Raw genomic sequence first — 20,495 nt, forward strand, 5'->3', positions numbered from 1 at the left:
ACATCTATATTATGTTGATTATTTAAGATAACAAGTAGGAGACAAAAACAAATATCCAGAGCGAAAAAAAGTCCAGATTGGAGCGCCCCCAGACGACCAGGGGGGAAGTGGAGTCGCCGGGACTAAGCCATCACGAGTGACCAGCGTTGCCAACATGACTGCGGGCGGCAGAGTAGCACATAAATATTCAAACCTCAAGTTGCCAAGTTTCCCTGTTCTTAATCTAACCCTAAGCAATTATTTCATTATGTGACACTCTGTGTCCAGGTAGTGGCCATTATAACAATATAATCTGGAAAATAGATAGGCTGGAAACAACCCAAAATCGTGAAATAAATGAGTGTTAAGCACCAAACAAGTGTGGTAGTTGTGACTGAACGTCATTAAACCCGTCCAAAATGATGCCATGGATGATAATTCACTGGTAAGTCCGTAGCCGCCACCTCCACCCTCACCAGAACAGCTATGTTACCACACCAAGGCACCTGGGTTCACTCACTATGAATCATAGGTACGAGATTCACAACGGTTCCCATACCATCATGATTCATAACGGTTCCGATACCATCATGATTCATAACGGTTCCGATACCATCATGATTCATAACAGTTCCCATACCATCATGATTCATAACGGTTCCCATACCATCATGATTCATAACAGTTCCCATACCATCATGATTCACAACGGTTCCCATACCATCATGATTCATAACGGTTCCCATACCATCATGATTCATAACGGTTCCGATACCATCATGATTCATAACGGTTCCGATACCATCATGATTCATAACAGTTCCCATACCATCATGATTCACAAGAGTTCCGATACCATCATGATTCATAACAGTTCCCATACCATCATGATTCACAAGAGTTCCGATACCATCATGATTCATAACGGTTCCCATACCATCATGATTCATAACGGTTCCCATACCATCATGATTCATAACGGTTCCCATACCATCATGATTCATAACGGTTCCCATACCATCATGATTCATAACGGTTCCCATACCATCATGATTCACAAGAGTTCCGATACCATCATGATTCATAACGGTTCCCATACCATCATGATTCATAACAGTTCCCATACCATCATGATTCATAACGGTTCCCATACCATCATGATTCATAAACGGTTCCCATACCATCATGATTCATAACGGTTCCCATACCATCATGATTCATAACGGTTCCATACCATCATGATTCATAACGGTTCCCGATACCATCATGAATCATAACGGTTCCCATACCATCATGATTCATAACGGTTCCCATACCATCATCGATTCAAAACGGTCCCTCCAGATACGACATCAGGATTCATAACGGTTCCCATACCATCATGATTCATTACAGTTCCATACTCTTCATGATTAATAATCGGTTCCATACATCATGATTTCATAACGGTTCCCATACCATCATAGATTCATAATGGTTCCCATACCATCATGATTCATAACGGTTACCATACCATCATGATCACAGGTTACGTCCCATCATGATCATAACGGTTCCATACCATCATGATTCCATAAAACGGTTTCCTTACCATCATGATTCATAATTGGTTCCCATTCCATCATGATTCATAAACGGTTCCCATACCCTCATGATTAATAACGTTCCCATCCCATCATGTTTCTTTAACGTTCCATACCATCATGATTCATAACGGTTCCCATACCATCACGATTCATAACGGTTCCCATACCATCCATGATTTCACTAACGGTTCCCATACCATCATGATTCATAACGGTTCCCATACCATCATGATTCATAATGGTTCCCATACCATCATGATTCATAACGGTTCCCATACCATCATGATTCACAAGAGTTCCGATACCATCATGATTCATAACGGTTCCCATACCATCATGATTCATAACGGTTCCCATACCATCATGATTCATAATGGTCTCCATACCATCATGATTCATAATGGTTCCCATACCATCATGATTCATAACGGTTCCCATACCATCATGATTCATAACGGTTCCCATACCATCATGATTCATAACGGTTCCCATACCATCATGATTCATAATGGTTCCCATACCATCATGATTCATAACGGTTCCCATACCATCATGATTCATAACGGTTCCCATACCATCATGATTCATAACGGTTCCGATACCATCATGATTCATAACGGTTCCCATACCATCATGATTCATAACGGTTCCCATACCATCATGATTCATAACGGTTCCGATACCATCATGATTCATAACAGTTCCCATACCATCATGATTCATAACGGTTCCCATACCATCATGATTCACAACGGTTCCCATACCATCATGATTCATAACGGTTCCCATACCATCATGATTCACAAGAGTTCCGATACCATCATGATTCATAACGGTTCCGATACCATCATGATTCATAACAGTTCCCATACCATCATGATTCATAACAGTTCCCATACCATCATGATTCATAACGGTTCCCATACCATCATGATTCATAACGGTTCCGATACCATCATGATTCATAACGGTTCCCATACCATCATGATTCATAACGGTTCCGATACCATCATGATTCATAACGGTTCCCATACCATCATGATTCATAACAGTTCCCATACCATCATGATTCATAACGGTTCCCATACCATCATGATTCATAACGGTTCCCATACCATCATGATTCATAACGGTTCCCATACCATCATGATTCATAACGGTTCCCATACCATCATGATTCATAACGGTTCCCATACCATCATGATTCACAACGGTTCCGATACCATCATGATTCATAACAGTTCCCATACCATCATGATTCATAACGGTTCCCATACCATCATGATTCATAACAGTTCCCATACCATCATGATTCACAACGGTTCCGATACCATCATGATTCATAACAGTTCCCATACCATCATGATTCATAACAGTTCCCATACCATCATGATTCATAACGGTTCCCATACCATCATGATTCACAACGGTTCCGATACCATCATGATTCATAACAGTTCCCATACCATCATGATTCATAACGGTTCCCATACCATCATGATTCATAACAGTTCCCATACCATCATGATTCATAACGGTTCCCATACCATCATGATTCATAACGGTTCCCATACCATCATGATTCATAACAGTTCCCATACCATCATGATTCATAACGGTTCCCATACCATCATGATTCATAACGGTTCCCATACCATCATGATTCACAACGGTTCCGATACCATCATGATTCATAACAGTTCCCATACCATCATGATTCACAACGGTTCCGATACCATCATGATTCATAACGGTTCCCATACCATCATGATTCATAACGGTTCCCATACCATCATGATTCATAACAGTTCCCATACCATCATGATTCACAACGGTTCCGATACCATCATGATTCGAATGCCAGAGGCGTGAGCTCGGCAACAAACCATCTAGACTTTAATCAACGACTGTACAACATACAGGTGGCTCCGTCACTGTAGACGTCAGTCACCATACATTACTGGTTGTCTGGTACAACATACAGATGGCTCCGTCACTGTAGACACTGTAGAATCTTTAGGTTTAACCATAAACCTTAACTAAAGCAATATGGGAACATGAACAAATTTTACGACTGAAATATCAGAGACGATCGAAATTAAGAGTGAATGAGAACGATATAAACACTCAGTTTAAAAGGACAAAGTATGAATGGCAGCCAGGGAATAAAAGGCCGCCCAGCTAAATTTAAAAGTTCGCGTTCAGTGGCAAAGTTAGATTAATTGTACAGACTTCCATTGCTCTGGTGGAATTTAAAGGTCATGTGTACCTCTACAGTCAGAATTTAAAGGTTCATATTAAAGTGCAGAATTCCAAGAATATCGTTAAAATAATTCACTTTAAAATTCTTTGGTTATGTGAAGCATTTCATACAACAGCTGCAATATAAAGGTGTGTAAAAGTTCACTGTTGCATGGTAGTATTAAAGTGTTTAATTGACGAGGTTAATTAACCTAACCTAACCTAACCTAACCTAACCAAACCTAATGACGTATCTAAAAGGACTTTGTTGTCATAATGCAGCTGGAAGATTTACGTTCAAATGATGATGTTTAAATGTTCGTTAATGAATGAGGGAGTTAAATGGATGAATTTTAAGTTCGCGTTTCATGGAGTCGTTTTGAAACAATTTGTTAAAATGTCAGAGTTTAAATGATCATATGTACAAGGTTGGCCAGATGGTGGGAGTGTGTAGACACAGCCATAATCATCCGATGTTTGCATTTAGAAACTGACAGATGTAATATAGCAAGAAATATGAACAAAACAGTGAGTTGGTGACATGTTTCATATATTTGTAATACAACTCTAAAGATAGTTCGTAGATCCTTAAGAGGAATGAATGATGGATAAATGGTGAGAAAATGTGCAAAAACGGGGCTAAGTATTTCAGTCCAAACTAGAATTCTTTTGTTCACTTCTTCGACATTGATCTCAGGACATTTCAATGGCTGAGATTTACATGATACAGAAAATCTTCAAACAAGGACGATAGACAGATAGCTAGATGGTTGAATAAATAGGTAAACTTGATAGATGTAGGTGCAATCAGAGTCGCCTATGATTTCGTTCACAGCGAATGAGATGATAAATGGGCGAGGCTATAACCATCGTCTATGATTATTGTAAATGACTAATAATGATTAATCTTTATTGTTTTTGTGCGACTGCTGTTAGCCTTTGAAGGTTAATGTTCCCTCAAAGTTGCCCGGACCCTACCACTAGGAGGTCAGCAGTTCGATTTAGGGTCCATTTGTGCCATGTTTATGGCACCCAACAGAATGGATGTATTTTTCTTATTTTTTTTTCATCCCTATGGATGGGACTCATAAATGTTAGGAACTTTTCCTAACGATTTGATCCTTTATGGTAACCGCTTCATTCGTACAATAGTTTGTCAATAATTTGCAACTGAATGAGAACTTTTGCCATAGGAAATGTCTTCTGAGGACCGGGTATAACAGGGTCGACTGCTGGAGGAGGAGCAGCTTCTCCAATCTCAGCGACGGGAACTTAAGGTTCAAGGAATTTCAAGGATGAATGTTGGTGGTGTGGACTTTAATCTTCAACACGGCCGCTTCAGCTTTTGGGTCGGCTGCTGCTGCAGGTGCTGCTGATCCTCCAGTCGCAGTGACGGACACATCAGGGTCTTCATCGACGACCAGTACGAGTACGTCGGGATCCACCAAGCCTGATTCATCCCCATAGAAGTAGGGGATCAAGGTCACCAATTCAGTGGTAGGCATCACTTTGCCCCGTTGTTTGGTGGGAGCCAAAGAAACATTGATGGGGATGGCGGCTGCTCCTGTGTCAACTACACCAGTTTCCTCGCTGGGTCCGCCTTTGCACAGGTCATCATCATCTTGATGCCGAGTCTGGATCTTCATCACTACTCTCTCGTGCACGGATTCGATATCCAGATGTGATCTCTTCCTGGAAGGCCTTTGGGATTCTGAAAGGCACCGCTTTCCTCCCTGGGCCAGGCCCTCACTGCCGGACAACCAGGCAATTCTGGTGTAGGCGTACTCCTGGTGGCGGCCGTTGCGTCCTCCAAGTCTGCGATCTGCCTTGATGCCCCACCGTCCCAGTGTTCTCCCGACGTTCAGGACGGCAGCTTTCTCGTACCCGAACCCTTCGCAGAATTCACAGTATCGCAAATATAGCTCAGTTCGGCTTATACAATCTTTAACAGCCCCGGTTTGCTGGATGTGAGCCTCGAAAAATTCAAGGAAGGATTCCTTGCCAGGGTACCGATGGGCAGCGCGGACGTGAGTCATTTCTGCGATCTGGTGAGATGAGTGATTTACTTGACGAAGTAAACTTTCATAGACCAGCACTTGCAAAAATATAGTGAAGCCACACAAAAATATAGTAGACTAGCGTTTCCTCATTGATCTAATATCCTAGATGATAGATTAACAGAGTGAAGTTGAAGAACTAGCGTAGTGAAGATGAAACACCGACATAGTGAAGATGGCAGGTTACGGTAGAGGGGGTACACTGGGCAGAATTGCCTCTTGTGGAGAGTGTAATGTAGCTTGTAGTGGAAACATAATGACATCAATGATGGTGTGTGTGTGTGTGTGCGTGTGTGTGTGTGTGTGTGTGTGTGTGTAGTTGTACAAAGACTATATAAGAAAGACAGGAAAGCAGGAGTAATCTCGCGTGAGCAATGACTGCTTTAATTGTGCGCGTTGTCAACAGCTGGTGGTACTAATTACCCTTGCGCTGTCTGGCTGTCTGTTTGTTGACGAAAACTTTACAGTGAGTTTTCAGTTAAAAAAAGAAAATAATCTAAAACCTGTTTTTTTTATGTTTTTCCCAAGGATGAAGTATTGTACGGACGACTTGAGACAAGTATGAGCAATAACATATATAGGTAACATTAAACACAATGTTAGGGACCAAATCAACTGGACGGTTTCATCAACAATCATGCCATATCAACCAGGACATATTTCATTCTTTAACATTAAAGCAACATATTTACATACATATCCTGTAATTGGTCCACGTAAGCCTAATGATCCTGATGAAGTGATTATGCTGATAAGAGATGATGGGAAATACTCTAACGATAATGAGCTTGAAAACAAAGTTAACTAGCATAAGTGACTCGTCGATAAGTAAGCTCAAGAATATTTTTTTCTTTAATTACAAAACTGTAGGTATTGGGGAAATATGGTATGTACTTCTTGATATCTAAAAAATTCGCCTTTGTCTTTGTTGAGTTTGTAGAAAAATGTGGTAGTTTGTTATCTACTTGTCTTAGATTTATCCCATCCTACGTTTATATTTATGAATGTCTTACCAATTCTATCACAGCAATACCCCTTACCTTTCTTTGTCTTGTGGAAATGTGTGTAAAATGTGATGTGTGGGAGTAGTTTTCCTCCTCTTACATATCACACATAGATAACATCTTTTTCTGCTCATAATTATATATCTGATTGATCTCATGTGAGTTCTACGTACCGAATCATAGACACCATTATCTCTCACCGTCATGTTCACTACAGAGAGAGACACCATTATCTCTCACCATCATGTTCACTGCAGAGAGAGACACCATTATCTCTCACCGTCATGTTCACTATAGAGGGAGACACCATTATCTCTCACCATCATGTTTACTACAGAGGGAGACACCATTATCTCTCACCATCATGTTCAATACAGAGGGAGACACCATTATCTCTCACCATCATGTTCACTACAGAGGGAGACACCATTATCTCTCAGCATCATGTTCACTACAGAGGGAGACACCATTATCTCTCACCATCATTAAGTTCTGGCCTGCAAGTAACAGAGATCTGCTACTCAGGACCACCTGGCCATTGTATGTTTGTGCCAACATTTCCATCTATCGATCGCCAATATACCCAGTCTGTCCCATCTATCGATCACTATAACCAATCTGTCCCATCTATTTATTTTCATTATACACTGTCTGTCCCCATCTATCGATCTTCACTATACCCTGTCTGCCACCATCTATCGATCTTCACTATACCCTATCTGTCCCATCTATCGATATTCACGATACCCTGTCTGTCCTATCTATCGATCTTCACTATACCCAGCCTGTCCCATCTATGGATCTTCTCTCTACCCTGTCTGTCCCGTCTATCGATCTTCACTATACCCTGTCTGTCCCATCAGTCAATTCATTATAAAGTGTGTCCCATCTACACATCTTCACTATGCCCTCTGTCCCTTCTATGGATCTTCACTATACCCAGCCTGTCCCATCTATCAATCTTCACTATACCCTGTCTGTCCCATCAATCATTATAATGTGTGTCCCGTCTACACATCTTCACTATAACCTCTGTCCCATCTATGGATCTTCACTATACCCAGCACCCAGCCTGTCCCATCTATGGATCTTCACTATACCCTGTCTGTCCCATCAATCAATTCATTATAATGTGTGTCCCATCTGCACATCTTCACTATACCATCTGTCCCATCTATGGATCTTCACTATACCCAGCCTGTCCCATCTATCAATCTTCACCATACCCAGTCTGTCCCATCTATGGATGTTCACTATACCCTGTCTGTCCCACCTATCGATCTTCACTATATCCAGTCTCTCCCATCCACCTGTACCCCTGGTCACCATGTAATAACCATTAACCCACATACAATATCTTAGATGGTCTCTGCATTCAAAATCGCCGAAGTCGACATGCTTTTGTTTGTATAAAGTCGACTATGCTTTTATTTCTATGTAGGATATTAGAGCATGGGGGTACCTTACTATATTTTTCCATATCAATATAGACTCACTATATTTGTGGACGTACAAGGATAACCGATGTTACTTCGTAAAGTGCACAACGTAATCATAGTATCTTCAACATGGAAGTTTTTGCAAAAAGCTCAGTTGTGGAGGTGGTCGAGCAGCAGCAGGTGCTCTGGGTCGCCCTCCTTGACCAGGCCTACCTGCCTTTCCACGATGAGGAGGATTTGCTGGACCGTCCACCACACGAGACCCGACTCCCACATATAGATGAGTTGGGCTGCGATGATGACGACATACATGTCATCGTGCCCACCAACGAGCAGTTGCAAGGGGTTCTCAAAACCGTCCTGCAGAGGTATACCATCAGGGTCGTCAACGTTCCATACAAAATCTCAAGGTCGAACGTCTGGGAATTCTTCAAGCAGTTCGGCGACATCGTTCGCTTCGACATGCAGTCCTACACGACCTACGAAAACCACCGCGGGATTGCCGTCATCCAGTACTCCTGCTATGCCTCCTACAAGAAGGCACTTCTTGCCGACGTGACACCACTCTCCATCAACGGTCGCTGTGCAATAGTGAAACCTCACCGTCCCACTGATGCTGACCAAGTGACCTCGCCCACTCAAGTGGCACTGCAGCCCACACTCCCTACCAGACCCACCATCCATGAGGAAATGCAGCCCACCCCACTTGTCAGGCCCACCTTCAGGGAGACATGGCAGGTCTCAAGCCCTGTCAGGCCCACCATTCAAGACCGACTTGGTCCCCCAACACACGTCAGGCCCACCATTCAAGACCGACTTGGTCCCCCAACACATGTCAGGCCCAGCGTTCTAGACCGACTGGGACCAATAACACATGACATGTCCTACGTTACAGACCGACTGCACTCCGCACCACGCACGGGCGTTAAAAGGCGTGTCGAGATGACACACGCTCCCCGTGCCAAAAGATTCAGTTGGTGAGGAACCTGAGTTCTTTCTTCCCGCTGGTGCTGCAGGAGAACACGGCCCTAGAGTGGACACTGGAGGTGTGTTTGTGTTTGTGTTTGGGTTATCACTGAGGAACCAACACCAAGACAACTTTAGTTTCGCCTCGCCAAGGATAACGTTAATCTGGCGGAAGTCTGGCTTTCTCCCAGTAGTGGATGACACATAATATCTACGTAGGGACGTTGAAAAACGAAGAAAGAAAAAATTTGGGAACATTATCCCGCCTCCCCCCCCCAAAAAAAAAAAGAATACATAAATTCACGGGGATAATTTCCTTCGTCTTCAAAGAAAAAATGAAACTCTTCCGACGCTACCGTGCCTTCCATAAAGCAACCCTCAAAGAAATCACTTTGCGCAAGGACTCGGTTAGCCAATCTTCATATGACTGGGGCTATTCTTCCCTCTCATTGATTCATTTTTCAAGATTAAGGAAAGTTATAATAAAAATATTGTATTGAGTTTCTCCGTTGGCGTCAGGGTAAACACCCATCCCCCCCGAAGCTTGGTTACCTTTCCGTGGTGGGGGGGACTTCATGGATTGGGCAGTAGCAACCATCGTTGGTTGCTTCTGTTCAATCCATGAACGAAAAACCAAGCATCTTGAACGTAATTGTCGTATAAATTCACTTGGTGTCAAAACTGACGCGAAAGCGGTTGTCTCAATTTTGTCAGAAATGTTTGTGCGTTTCGGCCTGATGGCGGGAGTCGGTTTGGCGCTGTGGTCATGAGGGAATACGAGGAAGATTGGCAACCGTCCCAGAAGTAGCTACAGTGAGGCCCAGCAGCTGTCCCTAATACTGTGGAAGGCACTCATGTAAGGTGTGCAGTGAGGCGCACCAGTAACAAGGGAAACGGACAACCAAAACAGCAATCTTGATCATCAGGAGGCTATCCAATGCTCAGAGTAGATAAGGACGATTATTGTATGGCTTCGCTCAGAGGATGAAAATCTTAGCCGTGAAAATCAACAAGTAAAATAACTAGTAGTTAGTGGTAGTGAAGTGGAATTACCGCATTTCTGTGGTCTTAATAGTAAAACGAAACTTTTCGTTTTCTCCATCAATCTAGAGGTGTTGTAGATCACCATCCTTAAGGTTGTAAGGTAATGTTAACTACAGGGTTATGACCTCAGTAAATTTGTGATGGAAAGTGCAGGAAATGTGGTAATGTATATAATATAAATTATATAGTTGTATAATAAATGTGTAGAAAAATTTTTGTCTTCTCTGTTCCCGTTCATTAATTCAAATACAGGTAAGTTTTCTCTCTAACGAGGTGGGATAAGCTACGTGCACTCGGCTTGTAAATGTGGTGACTTTCCCTTCATTACCACAATGGTGTGCTGAACTGAAGATGTAGAATTCCGTAGACGAAACTAAGATAGGAAATCAATCTACATCAAAAATTAAAGGCGATGCTCTGTGTGTGTGTGTGTGTGTGTGTGTGTGTGTGTGTGTGTGTGTGTTTGTGTGTATGTGTGTGTGTGTGTGTGTGTGTACCACTTTAATCATTATCACGTGAGTCTTTTGAGGAAGGATTTGTACACTCGTGTTGCCCCGTCTTTTAACCTTGTAAATGTAAAATATGTTTTCACTCCTGTGTGTGCGCTCACACACACACACACACACACACACACACACACACACACACACACACACACACACACACATATAACCTATAATATTATCTAGTATTTTCTTCAGACGGATATCTTACACCTTGATTATAAAAGCCAAAGGAAAATTTATAAAAACATTTACATATATTTACACACGTGTAGATATATGTTATGTATTGAAATGTGGCGGAAAAATTATTTATTAACAAACGTGATTGAGGACGTAAAGAATCAGGTACAAACATAATGGTTATTGTGATAAGTGATTTGTTTATGATAAATATGTATTGTGTTGCATTATAATGGTTGTTCAGAACCAAGGTTTTTAAACCTGAATCAGTGAAATACTATCAGAAATAGAAAACCTGTTAAACATAAACATTTATTGTGATTAACCACAGAATATATTTTCCTCTGGGTATGTAAAAGAAAATATAGTACAGGGAGCTAGTTTGAGGAAGAGTATTTCATATTTTAACAAAATATTTACCTGTAATAGCGTCCCTTATCTTTCGTCATCATTTCTTATGTTTCCTTTCAAGAAATGTCTTTTATCTAACATAAAAATTCTGTCTAGGTATTTCATTAATGTTGTCCAAGGATGAGCTACATGCCACACGTGGTCAGGTCACATTGGTGGTGGTCAGGTCAGTGGGCGGTGTGTGTGTGTGTGTGTGTGTGTGTGTGTAGCCCCTGGGTTCACGTTGGCCAATGCCACCCACCGGCCAGCCGGGCGGTAGTTTATAACTAAGACTGGTAGTTTCACATGCCACTTGGAGTGTCCCTCACTACAGAACTTGAGCAGGTCTTATCCTGAGGTGGAGCAGTTGATCCTCTCCACCAGGCTGGTACACTTGGTCTGCACCAGGTGGCTCCCTCCTGGTCATCCTGAGTGGTTGGTTGCTGTGTGGGATTTAATGACCATTGACTTGTGAAGGTCATTAGACCAGCCATCATTTGATCATCTGATAAAACATGAAGCAACGCCAAATATTACATGATCCATCTAAACTATTGAGAATGATGAAGTCTGATATTGTTACGTTACGTCATCCAATCTTGCCACTCACATGTTACGGTAATCACGACTACAAACATAGTGTTGTTACGACTGATATTACTGTATGTACTGTAGTAAAGTACTGTGTTTATGTGGATAACATGTGGACGTCAGAGGAGGCAAGAGCATCATCAGAGACAAATTCTCTATGTTGTATCCTCAATTTTGTCTGCGGTGATCAACACACTTTATCCACCAAGATATTATCTTGCTCTTTCTTTCCATCATTCTTTAGTATTAAAGATTTTGTTCTCTCAAGCAAGATAGAATTTATCAATAATTTTTAATGTCATCTTGGGTCCAGGTAATGTTAGGTAGCGGTCATACAAGTTGTCCATGACCTTCATCATGTGGGTTGGGAAGGAGTCAGGAGGTGTGGCGTTGTACTCGGTGTACCACTTGCCAAGTTGGTCAGTGTGTATACCATGGAAGTTGTAGGGGAATCATCAGTCTGTATGTTAACAATTAGGTTGAGCAAATAACACTTGGCCTCAGTGAAGGTAGAATGTTTTCCCACCAGACTGCATCCATTAATACGACTTAGATCAGAAGATCTAGCCTTAGGTAATTTGTTAGATCGAGATTATCAAAGCCTTTCATCATTTTTAATCTTTGTACTTCGTGACCATCCCTGTTTTAAGTTGTTACGTTGACGTATGATGAATCTAATATGGAGAACAAATTTAGGAGGAAACCTGGCAAAGCTACATATGAGTGATTTTACCGTTTGCATGTAAACTACGATTTTGTAAAAACGAATAGCATCTATGTTGTGTATAGAAAACGTAACTCTTTAGCTGTATTCTCTATGAATGTCATCAAAAGTAAAACATAGACAAGGGAAGGAATGAGGCTTGACGATACGAAACATCACTCAATCGTGTCCTGCCTGCCCAGACCCTACCTCGCCACACCACTGGCCATAACTTCAACACATTGCTTACTACGTCAAGGTCATCCACACATTTTGCCTGGTTTGAACAACCGCTTGGCATTCATGAACCGCTGAATGTTTACACTTTCTTATTATCTGATTTCTGATTAGCTGATGCAGTTGCAAGATAGACTATTAAACCATTTTCTTACAATACTCGCTGGTAAGGAGACAATTTTCACAAAACACAGAGGTAACACTGCCTAAGAAACGGGCTTAAGAACAATTGTACGAACATAGGGTCACATTGGTACATCCACAAGGCACCAGTGGTCTGGGTGGCCTGAAATAGATTTGGGACCAAGAAGGATGATGGGTGTAGGGAGTAAACCTACCACAGACCATCATTAATTATGAAGAGTTGACAATGGTTACCTCCAGCCATAATCTATAAATCAATAGACAAATGTTAATGCAAACAAAGCAAGAATTAAACAAGCAGGAAACACAATCCAATGTACCATTTTACGATAGTTATGTCAATTTGTCGCATCTGTTGACTACCTGACGTCGTCTTACGTTTCACCTTTAGTAACGTCTGCGAATTTCGTTGTAGTGAAACTAAGGCGACCCGAGACTCAATGTTAGTGATACACGAGAGGAAGAAATACAACTCCGAAGGTATAAAACAGTTGTGGACACACCAAACGCTTGACAAATATTCCTTAGTGGATGACAGAAAACACAAAGAGATCGTCCTTGTAAACTTATGATGAAGTTTGCTTGAAGAGTCTCCCTTCGTCATCGTCGTCCACAGTGTCCAGGTGCAGCCAGGGTCGTCATCATGTTGGACGTCCCCAGTGTCCAGGTGCAGCCAGGGTCGTCATCATGTTGGACGTCCCCAGTGTCCAGGTGCAGCCAGGGTCGTCATCATGTTGGACGTCCCCAGTGTCCAGGTGCAGCCAGGGTCGTCATCATGCTGCCCGTCTCTGCATCGCCTGATCCGTGGTGCACCGGTGGGTCGGTGGCTGTCGTGACATGGTAATGTTACCGTCATATTCCGCGTCTCATCTCACGTCTGTCCAGGTGGGCTAAGCTCGTCTGGTCTGAATGAATCATATACAAGTAAGGCGCATCGCTGTTGTGAGTCTCAGTACATATGGAGGCAATATGGTTGTGCAGTCTCTCTCTCTCTCTCTCTCTCTCTCTCTCTCTCTCTCTCTCTCATCTCTCTCTCTCTCTCTCTCTCTCTCTCTCTCTCTCTCTCTGTGTGAGAGAGAGAGAGAGAGAGAGAGAGAGAGAGAGAGAGAGAGAGAGAGAGAGAGAGAGAGAGAGAGAGAGAGAGAGAGAGAGAGAGAGAGGGGTATATGCATCGCATTTTGATAATTTAACAATCATATGTAATACAAAATATATGCTTCTTCCGAAAATTTCCTGGAAATTGGTTGAGGTAGAGCGGAGGTATCGTGGCAAAGTTGTGTGTCACACAAGAACGAGTTTTCTAATTGGTTGAGGTAGAGCGGAGGTATCGTGGCAAAGTTGTGTGTCACACAAGAACGAGTTTTCTAATCGCCTGGTTTTACTGGCGGATATGCTGACACGTAGAATACCACAGGAAAGAATCAGTAAGTTATAAGACTTGTCGGTCTGGAGTAATCATGCAAGGAAACTCAGACATGAATGTGTATTACGATATAATGTTGGAGAGGATGATGATGGCTGTAGTAAAGAAGGGTGGCTCTCCCAGATCAGACACAGTAAGAGAGCACACTATAACCAGACCATTAAAATGATAACGTAAGAAGAAGACATCATTACTACATCTAAAGTGGCCTAATGTCTTTCCGATGAGTCAAGTTTTACGAAACTGGAGCGAAGTTGAAATGATATATGTGTCTGCTGAGGTAATGGTTAATGGATGAAGTCTCAGGCGATCAAGTGTATACAGTCATTTTAGGCAGAGATATTCTTCCTTTTATAGTAGTACCACATATAGTATACCCCTGATCTTATCATATATCCTAGTTCAGCCCACTGACAGCATGTAGTTCCCTGAACTCCACATCGCTCAAATTGTACCTTGCACACCTCTCACCCTCTTGCATGTCCTGACCCAGATAACTTAAACCCTTTTTCACTCCTTCCATCTTTTTTTCAGGCTCTTCAGTCATTCTGTTCCCTCGTCTTCTGACAAGTATGTCCTCTTTATCAGTTTCTTTTCATTAGTTTTTTACATATACCTAAACCGTTTCAGTACACCCCATTCAGCTCCGTCAATCACACATCACTTACGATGACTACCGCACCTCTCTCTTACATTGTCTTTCCTCACATGATCAACCCTTCTTACGCCACACGTTGTTACTCAGATCTTCATTTCCAACACACTCACATTTCTCCATTCTTTTGCATTTAAGGCTCAAGACTCGCACCCACACAACACTATCGGGACTATAATACCGTCAAACATAATAATCTTTACCCTCACACACAATGAATTTTCTTTACACATAGTCCATATTGCACCCTGGAACTTTGGCCCCTCACACACCCGATGGATCACTTGAATCCCCCCATATCCATCTCATGTATCTAAAACACTCCACTTCTATGTTCTCATCACTCAAACATGCACTCAGACCAGTCTATCTTCCCCTCTGTTAAACCACATAACCTCAATCTTACTAACATAAACTCTCAACATACTCCTTTCAAACACTAATTCATACGCGAGCTTTTGTAATTTATTACTGGAATCTGCCACCTGAGCCATATCATCTGCAAACAACCGCTGGCTCATCTCCCAGCCAACCCAATACTCAACATACTATAGATACAGTATGACCCTCGTACTAATCTCCCTCACCACAGCATCCATAAACGGGTTAAACACCCATGTTAACATCAGAAAACCTTGGCAAAGATCCGTCTACATTTAGAATCACCCATTTTCCTCCCTTCACATATGCCTTGCTCTCCTAATAACAGCCGCTGCATCTAGTAAACGTCCTCCTGCGTCATATTATCGTATAACCTTCTATAAGGCATCTAAATCAGCCCCACCATACGCGTTTTCCAGATCAGTAAATGCCACACACAAATTTTACTCTTTGTATACATTTCTCTAAAGCAAATTCTTCAAAACAACCACCAGGTGTACGCATATTCTACCCATTGAAGAAACTGATAACAATCAAGAGAAGCATTATTCATTAACAGGTTATACAGCGTGTTTGTGCCTTGTATCATCCACAGTCTGATGTCAGAGAACATAGCAACAAATTGCATCTTTGAGGCTGTATCCAATGTGCCAAGGACACAAGCGGCTATATGCCATTACTGAGCTAAAAGCAAATGGTTTCATCCATTTATTGCTTTGATAGTAAGGGAGAAGCTGCAATGGTTACGGAAGTCCTTAGGGGAGGAGAAATCAGACTCGAAAGCTAAATAGAATGTTCTAAGGATAATGACAAAGTAACTATGTCAAGTGTTGTCTGAGAAACGTAGGCTTGACAAGAGAATTTGCCACTTTGTATATGTCCATTTCTCTCTTCTACTGTTTGGAAGGGTGACCGAGGCAGAATATTCTCACTGCACTTCCATACGGTCTTGCATGTTAACATCCGTCTCATGTACACAAACCCCACTTTGTTCATCCATGGTCTTCATCTCTTCCTTCATAGCTTCACCTCACTCATATTCAGGATGCGTACCATGTCCTGTTTCTTCTCACACTAATTCATTTTTCCATGCTCATTTTCCCTCTCATTTCAGAGTAAGAAGTGCAGTAATAACAACACTTGAGGAATGACCGATAGTCAGTTCGTAATGAGTTTCATCTTCACCTTACATGTACAGTAAAGGAACCCTACCCATTTTTACTCTCCGTATTAACGTTATTCATTTTTCCGTTCTTTGTCCTATAAGAAAACCTTCATATACAAACAACAAGAGTGACAAGCTTATACATCTACTTTCCATAATGGCTGGCAAAGAATCCCCGGAATCCCGCCCGTCTCTGTCTGCTGTCAACGAGGGCTCAGGCAGCAGCAGTGACGCCCCTCCCAACACCTTGGCCCATCTAAATGATTGATCTGATTTGTGCCGCTCTCACCGACTAGTTTATTGTGCTCACTATGAAGAAAAAATACTCATTATCGGTCATTCTATTAACCTTTCTTCTGTTGAGCACCATCTGGCCAGTACTTCTAATATACTAGTCCTTCTGTCTGACACTCAGTTGTCTAACAACTGTGTTTTCAATAACCATTTAACATTTCTAACAATAATCATTTACATTGTCGTTACAAAGGAAGTCTGTGCTTCTTCCAAAATCAACAGGCCATTTGCACGTCTCATGAACCTAGAATGTCTAGACACTGACGTTATCTGGTTGAGAATCTGTCTCCCAACCAACACTTCTGTTTTCACCTCCTGCTCTCCTGACTCTTCACACTGTATATCTTTCTTTGACTGTCTATATTTCCTCCACGAGGCAGCGACATTCTCTCATCCTCAAGCGGAGGTTCTCTACTTGGGAGGTTTTAGCGCAAATCACAGAGAACAGTTGGAAGGTCCATACGCAGATATATACTTATATATATATATATATATATATATATATATATATATATATATATATATATATATATATATATATATATATATATATATATATATATATATATATATATATATATATCTATATATATATATATATATGTGTGTGTGTGTGTGTGTGTGTATGTGTGTGTGTGTGTGTGTGTTTCCCTGGGGATAGGGGAGAAAGAATACTTCTCACGTATTCCCTGCGTGTCGTAGAAGGCGACTAAAAGGGAAGGGAGCTGGGGGCTGGAAATCCTCCCCTCTCTTTTTTTTTTTTTCCAAAGGAAGGAGCAGAGAAAGGGGCTGGATGAGGATGTTTCCTCAGAGGCCCAGTCCTCTGTTCTTAACGCTACCTCGCTGTCGCGGGAAATGGCGAGTAGTATGAAAGAAAGAAAATATGTGTGTGTGTGTGTGTGTGTGTGTGTGTGTGTGTGTGTGTGTGTGTGTGTGTGTGTGTGCGCGCGCATGTTTGTTTGATTGTTTGTTTTCCACGCATAATAATTTGGAGAGAAAATGAGTAAGGAAAAAGAAATTAGTGTGAGAAGAAACAGGACATGGTACGCATCCTGAATATGAGTGAGGTGAATCTATGAAGGGAGAGATGAAGACCATGGATGAACAAAGTGGGGTTTGGGTACATGAGACGGATGTTAACATGCAAGACCGTATGGAAGTGCAGTGAGAATATTCTGCCTCGGTCACCCTTCCAAACAGTAGAAGAGAGAAATGGACATATACAAAGTGGCAAATTCTCTTGTCAAGCCTACGTTTCTCAAACAACATCTGACATAGTTACTTTGTCATTATCCTTAGAACATTCTATTTAGCTTTCGAGTCTGATTTTTCCTCCCGTAAGGACTTCCGTAACCATTGCAGCTTCTCCCTTACTATCAAAGCAATAAATGGATGAATCCATTTGCTTTTAGCTCAGTAATGGCCTATAGCCGCTTGTGTCCTTGGCACATTGGATACAGCCTCAAAGATGCAATTTGTTGCTATGTTCTCTGACATCAGACTGTGGATGATACAAGGCACAAACACACTGTATAACCTGTTAATGAATAATGCTTCTCTTGATTGTTATCAATTTCTACAATGGGTAGAATATGCGTACACCTGGTGGTTGTTTTGAAGAATTTGCTTTAGAGAAATGTATACAAAGAGTAAAATTTGTGTGTGGCATTTACTGATCTGGAAAACGCGTATGGTGGGGCTGATTTAGATGTCTTATAGAAGGTTATACGATAATATGACGCAGGAGGACGTTTACTAGATGCAGCGGCTGTTATTAGGAGAGCAAGGCATATGTGAAGGGAGGAAAATGTGTGATTCCAAGTGTAGACGGATCTTTGCCAAGGTTTTCTGATGTTAACATGGGTGTTTAACCCGTTTATGGATGCTGTGGTGAGGGAGATTAGTACGAGGGTCATACTGTATCTATAATATGTTGAGTATTGGGGTGGCTGGGAGATGAGCCAGCGGTTGTTTGCAGATGATATGGCTCAGGTGGCAGATTCCAGTAATAAATTACAAAAGCTAGCGTATGAATTAGTGTTTGAAAGGAGTATGTTGAGAGTTTATGTTAGTAAGACTGAGGTTATGTGGTTTAACAGAGGGGAAGATAGACTGGTCTGAGTGCACGTTTGAGTGATGAGAACATAGAAGTGGAGTGTTTTAGATACATGAGATGGATATGGGGGGATTCAAGTGATCCATTGCGTGTGTGAGGGGCCAAAGTTCCACGGTGCAATATGGACTATGTGTAAAGAAAATTCATTGTGTGTGAGGGTAAAGATTATTATGTTTGACGGTATTATAGTCCCGATAGTGTTGTGTGGGTGCGAGTCTTGAGCCTTAAATGCAAAAGAATGGAGAAATGTGAGTGTGTTGGAAATGAAGATGTGAGTAACAACGTGTGGCGTAAGAAGGGTTGATCATGTGAGGAAAGACAATGTAAGAGAGAGGTGCGGTAGTCATCGTAAGTGATGTATGATTGACGGAGCTGAATGGGATGTACTGAAACGGTTTAGGTATATGTAAAAAACTAATGAAAAGAAACTGATAAAGAGGACATACTTGTCAGAAGACGAGGGAACAGAATGACTGAAGAGCCTGAAAAGGAGATGGAAGGAGTGAAAAAGGGTTTAAGTTATCTGGGTCAGGACATGCAAGAGGGTGAGAGGTGTGCAAGGTACAATTTGAGCGATGTGGAGTTCAGGGAACTACATGCTGTCAGTGGGCTGAACTAGGATATATGATAAGATCAGGGGTATGCTATATGTGGTACTACTATAAAAGGAAGAATATCTCTGCCTAAAATGACTGTATACACTTGATCGCCTGAGACTTCATCCATTAACCATTACCTCAGCAGACACATATATCATTTCAACTTCGCTCCAGTTTCGTAAAACTTGACTCATCGGAAAGACATTAGGCCACTTTAGATGTAGTAATGATGTCTTCTTCTTACGTTATCATGTTAATGGTCTGGTTATAGTGCGCTCTCTTACTGTGTCTGATCTGGGAGAGCCACCCATCTTTACTACAGCCATCATCCTCCTCCCCAACATTATACCGTAATACACATTCATGTCTGAGTTTCCTTACATGATTACTCCAGACCGACAAGTCTTATAACTTACTGATTCTTTCCTGTGGTATTCTACGTGTCAACATATGTTAGTAGTTACAGAGTAACAACAAAGTCATAAATGCTATTTGTGTCTACATTTCATGAATGTTTGCGGTAATGTGATGCCTCAAAGAGTATGAGAATGTCACTAGAGCAAAAACTAACAGCCAGCGGGAGGTTGTGGGCATACAGAAATATCTCTGTAGATAGATATGTGAAGAGATAGATTCATGTGGCGTACTATGACTATCTTCTTTGTGCGTATTTCTAGATTCTCACATACCCTCGATATGGGTTGTCTAAGCATATCCTTACTTCTCCTGGGAAGAGTAACATAACACCATCACCAGGATGATCTAGATCATCAGTGTACAATATGTAATGTCACT

Source organism: Panulirus ornatus, chromosome 9, assembly GCF_036320965.1.
Source record: "Panulirus ornatus isolate Po-2019 chromosome 9, ASM3632096v1, whole genome shotgun sequence".
NCBI classification, from domain to species: Eukaryota; Metazoa; Arthropoda; class Malacostraca; order Decapoda; family Palinuridae; genus Panulirus; species Panulirus ornatus.